At 40.1% G+C, this 10,858-nt stretch overlaps 1 non-coding gene across 1 annotated transcript; it reads left to right on the top strand.

The window, feature by feature from the left end:
* Positions 1 to 8,146: 8,146 nt before the first annotated feature.
* Positions 8,147 to 8,218, top strand: TRNAL-UAG (transfer RNA leucine (anticodon UAG)). Its single transcript has one exon. It is a non-coding gene; the product is annotated as a tRNA-Leu (tRNA).
* Positions 8,219 to 10,858: the final 2,640 nt, after the last annotated feature.

Genomic DNA, 10,858 nt, shown 5'->3' on the forward strand with positions numbered 1-10,858 from the left:
GCACAAAAACAATAAAGATTAATCATCATTAGTCATTTACAATAATCATAGACGATGGTTATAGCCTCGCCCATTTATCATCTCATTCGCTGTGAACGAAATCATAGGCGACTCTGATTGCACCTGCATCTACTAAGTTTACCTATTTATTCAACCATCTATCTATCTGTCTATCATCCTTGTTTGAAGAATTTCTGTATCATGTAAATCTCAGCCATTGAAATGTCCTGAGATCAATGTCGAAGAAGTGAACAAAAGAATTCTAGTTTGGACTGAAATACTTAGCCCCGTTTTTGCACATCTTCTCACCATTTTTCCACCATTCACTCCCCTTAAGGATCTACGAACTATCTTCAGAGTTGTATTACAAATATATGAAACATGTCACCAACTCACTGTTTTGTTCATATTTCTTGCTATATTACATCTGTCAGTTTCTAAATGCAATCATCGGATGATTATGGCTGTGTCTACACACTCCCGCTATCTGGCCAACCTGGTACATATGATCATTTAAACTCTGACATTTTAACAAATTGTGTCAAAACGACTCCATGAAACGCGAACTTAAAATTTATCCGTTTAACTCCCTCATTCATTAACGAAAATGTAAACATTATCATTTGAACGTAAATCTTCCAGCTGCATTATGTCAACAAAGTCCTTTTAGATACGTCATTAGGTTAGGTTAGGTTAGGTTAATTAACCTCGTCAATTAAACACTTTAATACTACCATGCAACAGTGAACTTTTACACACCGTCATATTGCAGCTGTTGTATGAAATGCTTCACATAACTAAAGAATTTTAAAGTGAATTATTTTAACGATATTTTTGGAATTCTGCACTTTAAGATGAACCTTTAAATTCTGACTGTAGAGGTACACATGGCCTTGAAATTCCACCGGAGCAATGGAAGTCTGTACAATTAATTTAGCTCTGCCACTGAACGCGAACTTTTAAATTTAGCTGGGCGGTCTCTTATTCCCTGGCTGCCATTCATACTTTGTCCTTTTAAACTGTGTGTTTATATCGCTCTCATTCACTCTTAATTTCGATCGTCTCTGATATTTCAGTCATAAAATTTGTTCATGTTGCCATATTGCTTTAGTTAAGGTTTATGGTTAAACCTAAAGATTCTACAGTGTTTACAGTGACGGAGCCACCTGTATGTTGTACCAGACAACCAGTAATGTATGATGACTGACGTCTACAGTGAGGGAGCCACCTGTATGTTGTACCAGACAACCAGTAATGTATGGTGACTGACGTCTACAGTGACGGAGCCACCTGTATGTTGTACCAGACAACCGGTAATGTATGATGACTGACGTCTATAGTGACGGAGCCACCTGTATGTTGTACCAGACAACCAGTAATGTATGGTGACTGACGTCTACAGTGACGGAGCCACCTGTATGTTGTACCAGACAACCGGTAATGTATGATGACTGACGTCTACAGAGAGGGAGCCACCTGTATGCTGTACCAGACAACCAGTAATGCATGGTGACTGATGAATACAGTGACGGTGTAGGACTCACGCACACTACCGTTAATTTTTCATTAGCTATTTGTTATTATCATTTTACTGTGAGTTACATATATGCATGTTGACACGGGCTCACTGTTCCCACGGGCTACTGTTAATCAGGGTGTTTGAACACGTAAGAGCTAATCTGTTATTTGAACACGTTGTTGAATGGGTGTTGACGGACTCCCATATAACCTCTGCCAGTGTGACCTGAGGAGACACACTGGCCAGCATCGTCACACTGTTCACTAGAGTGTGTCGTAGTGTGTCATAAGACTATAGCCCAGAGTACTACAGATGGACGTACACGTTTTGTTGTAATAAATCTACAAAGGCCGCCTGATCTTCATTGAGTACCACAGACGAAGAAGACCTGATTTTCTTCCTATCAACTCAACCTTACAGAGAAGGATTGGAGGAGGGTCATAGGTCTTGGGTGGGGTCAACCCTGGTGCTTCATTGTCAATCAAGCAAAATAAGTAAGATAATTATCGAGGAAAGATAGATTTTTATGTGTTGATTTTAACGATCAGTGACCTATGAGTAAGGTCATAAGTTTTGCTTGATTTAGAAAAGGTATAAACCGTCATAACATTAATTATTTTTTGATACTGATAACTTAACAAAACAAATCTGTTGCATTTGGACATCAATGATAAGGATATTTCAGTGTGTTTATGTTAATCTGTACTACTCGCAGCTCAATGAAATTCATTTAATCAAGGCCATAAATTTCAGGATGAGTAATGCAATCTATTGCTCACTGATACAAGTAATGCAATATGTTTTTCAAACTTAAAGGATTATAAGAACGCATGCAAAGTGAAATTATGGATTCTGATCTCCATGATCTACTGTTGATAAAATTTGTAAACAATTCACTTTCTTACCCACATAATAACGAAATAATGAAAGTCACACCAAAATAAATATTTCATGCAGTTTCAAGGAGAAACAAACTAGCTCAACTAAATACTTTAAACAACGTGACAACATGAGGAAAAGAGAAAAGCTTTGGAATTGTTTTACATCTTGTACGACAATGTTACTTCACAATAAGAGTATTCTCTTAAACAGGGTCATCTTGGGGCTCAGCGAAGCCAATCTTTTCAAATTACACTTTCGAAACAACACCCAAATATATAAGGTCATTCCTTTCAAATTACCTTTTGGAAACAACACAAATATATAAGTACGACTGGAAATTTTAGGTATGCTGAACATTAATTGAAAACATCAGGGGAGACCCATTATGAAGATGAGCAAAGAAACTTGTCAACTTTACCTTTTACTGCAGATAATATCTGAAGAATTAATTTCAATGAGTCCTTAACTTTACAGAGATGCAGAAGTGTCTTGTTCCTCTGAAAAATATAAAGAACAAAATGCTGATCAGCAGCGTAGTTACAAGAGGATGGAGGGTAGGCCCCAGGAACCACCGACTGTTTAGGGTTTTTATGATATCCAATTCTGCCTAGCTCCTAGGTTGCTATCCAGTCAATTTGGCCGTGATAATCTTGGCAAATCTATCCCCAAGGGTCCCAAATGTCTAAACGCCAGTGGTAAATAGCACCTCGACTTAACTCAAAATATCACATATTGTTTACTTGACACTTATAGAGCCTAGCTTTCATGTGGTAATCAATAAGATTTGAAAAAGAACTTTGTCTAAATACAACACAAACACTTTAAACAGCTAATGTTAGAAATGAAAAGAAAAACACTAATCAATAATAACAAATATAAACAAACCGTAACTTTTATTCTGTCCCTTACCACCATGCATGTCTGTTCAAACAAAACAAACTGACCAAAAATAATTCTTTATAAACGTCTCGATTAACTAGAATTTCCCTAGAAACAATGACATATAAAAGAAGTTTTAGTCTGCAAACAAAAATACTTAAAACATCTAACACAAAAGTAAAAAGTAGATATCATAAATGATCATAAATTAAAGCCAGTAACTATCAATAGCTGTCGCTTACACTCACGAATGGCTGACCCGTACCATATTTTGGTCTTCCGCTTCACGTACAAATCTTGACCTATAACAATTCTAAATCATAATTACTACAACTTTCTTTAATCATTATATTACAATTTTCTTACGTTAATAATTAGTATAACAAACACAAACAAAAACTGTAGAACTATCAGAGGACAAATTTCTGGCAGCAACTATGAACAAGCGGGAAGGTTTGATCATTTCTCTCCTGCTCCTGCCTCTCTCTCCGTCTCCCATATGGCCTTCCCATACACCAAGATGATATATATATATATATATATATATATATATATATATATATATATATATATATATCTGGCCAATTCCCTGATCAACTTTGTTAACGTAGGTTGCATAAAATATACAAAATCACTAAATTCATTACAGGTTACTATAAGAAATAATTTCATAGATTTTTGTTTATTCTCCATAGATTTGAGACACTTTAAAAGCCTCGCTTGTATACTAAGATTTTCGTCCTCTGAGCGAAGCCATACAATAATCGTCCTTATCTACTCTGAGCATTGGATAGCCTCCTGATGATCAAGGTTGCTGTTTTGGTTGTCCGTTTCCCTTGTTACTGGTGCGCCTCACTGCACACCTTACATGAGAGCCTTCCACAGTATTAGGGACAGCTGCTGGGCCTCACTGTAGCTACTTCTGGGACGGTTGCCAATCTTCCTCGTATTCCCTCATGACCACAGCGCCAAACCGACTCCCGCCATCAGGCCGAAACGCACAAACATTTCTGACGAAATTGAGACAACCGCTTTCGCGTCAGTTTTGACACCAAGTGAATTTATACGACAATTACGTTCAAGATGCTTGGTTTTTCGTTCATGGATTGAACAGAAGCAACCAACGATGGTTGCTACTGCCCAATCCATGAAGTCCCCCCCACCACGGAAAGGTAACCAAGCTTCGGGGGGGATGGGTGTTTACCCTGACGCCAACGGAGAAACTCAATACAATATTTTTATTATAACTTTCCTTAATCTTGAAAAATGAATCAATCAGAGGGAAGAATAGCCCCAGCCATATGAAGATTGGCTAACCGACTCCTTGCACATTGTGTAGAAAGTGATTTCTTTGAAGGTTGCTTTAATGAAGGCACGGTAGCGTCGGAAGAGTTTCATTTTTTCTTGAAATTATCCCCGTGAATTTATGTATTTTTTTGGGGGGGCGAGATAATGTTCCCATGTTTTTTTTTTCTTTCTTTTTCAACGTCCCTACGTAGATATTATGTGTCATCCACTACTGGGAGAAAGCCAGACTTCCGCCAGATTAACGTAATCCTTGGTGAGGCGAAACTAAAGTTGTCTTGGTGTTGGTTCCTCAGTGATAACCCAAACACAAGCACAAACACACCTCCAGTGTCCACTCTAGGGCCGTGTTCTCCTGCAGCACCAGCAGGAGGAAAGAACTCAGGTTCCTCACCAACTGAATCTTTTGGCACGGGGAACGTGTGTCATCTCGACACGCCTTTTAACGCCCGTACGTGGTGCGGAGTGCAGTCGGTCTGTAACGTAGGACATGTCATGTGTTATTGGTCCCAGTCGGTCTAGAATGCTGGGCCTGGCATGTGTTGGGGGACCAAGTCGGTCTTGAATGGTGGGCCTGACGTGTGTTGGGGGACCAAGTCGGTCTTGAATGGTGGGCCTGACAGGTCTTGAGACCTGCCATGTCTCCCTGAAGGTGGGCCTGACAAGTGGGGTGTGCTGCATTTCCTCATGGATGGTGGGTCTGGTAGGGCGTGTGGGCTGAAGTGCCACTTGAGTGGGCGAGGTCACTTGGTCAGCATCAGTGGGACGGTGAGGTTTCACTTTTGCACAGCGACCGTTGACGGAAAGTGGTGTCACGTTGGCAAGAAGTGCCTTCTTGTAGGAGGCATAGCAGGGGTACTGGATGACGGCAATCCCGCGGTGGTTCTCGTACGTGGATGCAGCCAGGATACTTCTCCGTGGTGGGGCTCGCTTCGTGGTTGGTGGATGTGGCCCTCCCCGCCACATGGTCACAGTGGTTAACCTATTTTACGTCAACACATTACGAGGTCAACCTTCACCAAATCTATATGGCGTTCATACCAGCTTCACCCATATTCCATTTCCTCCAATTCCACTTCTGGGTATTCTACCTCCATATCCAAACAGCCAAATTCCACTCCATCCATGACTTCCACGTCCGGGTATTCCACCAATTCCACTCCATCCATCTCTTCAACCTCTGGGTATTCCACCTCCATATCCACACAGCCAAATTCCACTCCATCCATCACTTCCACGTCTGGGCATTCCAATTCCATGTCTACACAGCCATAGCCCATGTCAAATACATGGACATATTCAAATTCCATCTCCTGGACAAAGGAGGATCGTCCTACCTTCTTGGTGAACATTATTATATTGAAGTGTTCGAGGAAAGGTTGAGGGAGCTTGCAAGGCGGAGCAGAGATGTTCACTCGACAGAGGTCACAGCTCAAAAGATGCTCTCGGTCTCGGCTCCCGCCCTAATAAACCTGGGAACTGATCATATCCTAGCATAGCTTAATATAGTGAAGTCTAATATAGTGAAGTCAATACTTTAATACAGTTAAGTTTATTTCTCAATAGTTTAATACATGTGCCTCACAACGGTTCCTTCACCCGTACAATGTCCCGTCACAGAACACAAGGATTGTCATTATAATTCGTTTTTATCAGCAGAAATTATATCAAAGTGACTAAAGATAAGTGGTTTAATATGTTATGTGTGTTCTCTATCATAAAGATGGCCATCTACCCTGATGTGTAAAGAAACCATCAATTTTGCCGAGGCTGTGGTGAATATAAGAACACAATGATATGATAATGTGGTCATACAATGGTGTAGTCAAGATGTTGTGTTAGAACTATGTAGTGATTATGGGAGTGTAGTGAAGAGGAGGATTTAGGGAAAATATTTATGTTTCTTCACGCTGAGCCATTCTATATAGATGAATATATCTATAATCTAATTGCGGTAAATTACCATATGACTTTAACGGCACCAGCCAGCAGGAAAAATGTCGGATATAGGAGTGACTGAATATTTTGTCGGGTACAGAAATAATTGAATATTTGGTACGATCGATCAAAATGCTTTTTATAGGCAAATAATTTCTGATTTTTCAAATGATTTTTTCCACCTGTTGGAACTGGTGTAAGTAATTAAAGATATGAAAACCGATGGAAAAGTTCAGTTTAACGCTTTTACGAATGTCTTGGTGCGTGTTTGGGAACAGCAGTAAACTACAGGAATATATTGGTCTAATGTCCCCTGCTCGTCCAACAGCAGATATTGTATGGTCTGAGACATTATTTCTGGTGGAGGTGGATTCTCTCCGACATTGCGTAAATCACTTCCACAAACTTGCGCCATTTTGCACAAATACAGATCCGATATGATGCATTTCCCAGCTCTGTTACGTTATGGACCCTAGTCATCCTAGCCTAGCCTACCCTAAATAAAAAGGTTTGGAATAATGTGCAACATTTCTCCTTCATTACAAGTGATTATAAACCTAGGCTATACAGCAACCAGGAACGTCCATATTTGTCTAACTTCTCACATGTCTGTGTCATCTGTCTGCAAACATGTCGACCATTACCATGAGGGCAATTGCGGCTTTTGATTTTGAATATCACACGTTTCCTCTCTGCCGTGAGATCTTCATACTTAAATAAAATGGTGGGCAGTAAGAAATATATGTCCATCGAAGGTCAACTATATGGCTCAGTTCCATCATCAGTTTCTAAGAAAACTGAAAAGATGAGGTCCCAACGAGATTCGAACTCGGATTGCTGGATTTAGAGTCCAGAGTGCTAACCCTTACATCATGGGACCTGATAAGAACAGATGTGATTTCATCTAAATGTTTTACATATAATCAACCAGAGGCCATTCCTCCCTGCCTGCCTGCAGGGTTCAAGGTTTTCTAGAAGGTTCTCGAAGATTCTGGGTAGGAACTGCCATTGAGAGGACGTAGTTATACGTATCATTAATGATATTGTTGTTGACATTCTGATTTAGAAAGATAGATAGATAGATAGATAGATAGATAGGTAAAAAACAGATATTAGATAGATCGATAGATACGTAAGGCTGTATATGTCAACTTTCACAGAAATCAGTGATATCTGCTTTATTCTGCAAGAAATACATGTACATGGATGTAGTGATAATATGGGTTAGGTATAAGACCAGTCGTGTTGAGGGTGTAGTGAATGTGACCATTGACTTCAACCTTAATGGTGTAGTGAAGGTAAAGTTGTAGTGAAGATAAATCTTGAAGTGACTCATAAGGTTGTTGTGAGTACAAGGATGCATCGTAAATGAGTACTTCCTACCTGAAAGTCAACAATTACAAAATTGATCAAGTATAACAACATCCTCGGACAACCAACTACAAACACCAACCATAGAGTGAACCTGACTGTCACCTAACGACGACCTCTCAAAGGTAATGATCTTACCAGAATCTTCGAGAACCTTCTAGAAAACCTTGAACCCTGCAGGCAGGGAGGGAGGAATGGCCTCTGGTTGATTATATGTAAAACATTTAGATGAAATCACATCTTTTCTTATCAGGTCCCATGGTGTAAGGGTTAGCACTCTGGACTTAGGATCCAGCAATCCGAGTTCGAATCTCAGTGGGACCTCATCTTTTCAGTTTTCTTAGAAACTGATGATGGAACTGAGCCATATAGTTGACCTTCGATGGACATATATTTCTTACGGCCCACCATTTTATTTAAGTATGAAGATCTCACGGCAGAGAGGAAACGTGTGATATTCAAAATCAAAAGCCGCAATTGCCCTCAGGGTAATGACCGACATGTTTACAGACAGATGACACAGACATGTGAGAAGTTAGACAAATATGGACGTTCGTGGTTGCTGTATAGCCTAGGTTTATTATCACTTGTAACGAAGGAGAAATGTTGCACATTATTCCACACCTTTTTATTTAGGGTAGGCTAGGCTAGGATGACTAGGGTCCATAACGTAACAGAGCTGGGAAATGAATCATATCGGATCTGTATTTGTGCTAAATGGCGCAAGTTTGTGGAAGTGATTTACGCAATGCCGGAGAGAATCCACCTCCACCAGAAATAATGTCTCAGACCATACAATATCTGCTGTTGGACGAGCAGGGCACATTAGACCAATATATTCCTGTAGTTTACTGCTGTTCCCAAACACGCAGCAAGACATTCGTAAAAGCGTTAAACTGAACTTTTCCATCGGTTTTCATATCTTTAATTACTTACACCAGTTCCAACAGATGGAAAAAATCATTTGAAAAATCAGAAATTATTTGCCTATAAAAAGCATTTTGATCGATCGTACCAAATATTCAATTATTTCTGTACCCGACAAAATATTCAGTCACTCCTATATCCGACATTTTTCCTGCTGGCTGGTGCCGTTAAAGTCATATGGTAATTTACCGCAATTAGATTATAGATATATTCATCTATATGGAATGGCTCAGCGTGAAGAAACACATATATTTTCACTAAATCCTCCTCTTCACTACACCCCCATCTCCACTACTTAGCTCTAACACAACATCTTGACTACACCATTGTATGACCACATTATCATATCATTGTGTTCTTATCTTCACCACAGCCTCGGCAAAATTGATGCTTTCTTTACACATCAGGGTAGATGGCCATCTTGATTATGACAGAGAACACACATAACATATTAAACCACTTATCTTTAGTCACTTTCATCTAATTTTTGCTGATAAAAACGAATTATAATGACAATCCTTGTGTTCTGTGACGGGACATTGTACGGGTGAAGAAACTGTTGTGAGGCACATGTATTAAACTATTGAGAAATAAACTTAACTGTATCAAAGTATTAACTTCACTATATTAGACTTCACTATATTAAGCTATGCTAGGATATGATCAGTTCCCAGGTTATATAAGGGAGGGAGCCGGGACCGAGAGCATCATTTGAGCTGTGACCTCTGTCGAGTGAACATCTCTTCTCCGCCTTGCAAGCTCCCTCAACCTTTCCTCGAACACTTCAATATAATAATGTTCACCAAGGAGGTAGGACGATCCTCCTTTGTCCAGGAGATGGAATTTGAATATGTCCATGTATTTGACATGGGCTATGGCTGTGTGGACATGGAGGTGGAATACCCAGACGTGGAAGTGATGGATGGAGTGGAATTTGGCTGTGTGGATATGGAGGTGGAATACCCAGACGCTGAAGAGATGGATGGAGTGGAATTGGTGGAATACCCGGACGTGGAAGTCATGGATGGAGTGGAATTTGGCTGTGTGGATATGGAGGTGGAATACCCAGAAGTGGAATTGGAGGAAATGGAATATGGGTGAAGCTGGTATGAACGCCATATGGATTTGGTGAAGGCTGACCTCGTAATGTGTTGACGTAAAATAGGTTAACCACTGTGACCATGTGGCGGGGAGGGCCACATCCACCAACCACGTAGCGAGCCCCACCACGGAGAAGTATCCTGGCTGCATCCACGTATTATCCTTTACTTTGTAATGGACTTCATTGGATCCACTTATGTCCTTTACTTTGTAATGGACTTCATTGGATCCACTTATGATGCTTTACTTTGTAATGGACTTCATTGGATCCACTTATGATGCTTTACTTTGTAATGGACTTCATTTATAAAGAAGTTATTTGGCGAACTAAATACCACAGCGACAACCGGAGCTCCCATGTAAGGGTTAAATTCCCGACAACGGTGACAAACGCTTCGGAAAAAAAAGAAAATTCATCCAAACCCAAGAAAATTGGCTGATCTTTCCAAATGGAAATAATACCGATGGAGCCAGTCATACTGGGGGTAAAGGAGTTTTAAGTTTGGTCAAAGATGGTGGAAGTGGTGGGGGAGGCATTGTGGCTGACCAAACCATGTAGTTACAGCTGTCATTCAGGTGGGAGTCATTTATCTAATGATTTGACCATTGCCACACTTCGACCACCGCTGCTGGCAGCCCTCTTGAAGCAAAGCAAGACCAAAACAACGCTAAGTAGCAACAAGATTTCTTTTTTAATTTCAATAAACGTGAGCGTTGATTCAAAAGGTGTGTTTATCTAGGGTTGGATTCCTACTTTCTCCAGGGCTTCTTCGTCTGCAGTTCCACATGCGTTTGTCTATATCTCATATCATTGGGCTGGTGTTGTGCTTAGAAATAAAGTTGTAGGCCCAAGTAGCGAGGAATAGTAAGTTCAGAATATGTATTGAAGTTGTCAAATGTTGACGATCGTGATATTAATGGATTCCTTAACTGAAA

This window comes from Panulirus ornatus, chromosome 42 (assembly GCF_036320965.1).
Source record: "Panulirus ornatus isolate Po-2019 chromosome 42, ASM3632096v1, whole genome shotgun sequence".
Classification (NCBI taxonomy): domain Eukaryota; kingdom Metazoa; phylum Arthropoda; class Malacostraca; order Decapoda; family Palinuridae; genus Panulirus; species Panulirus ornatus.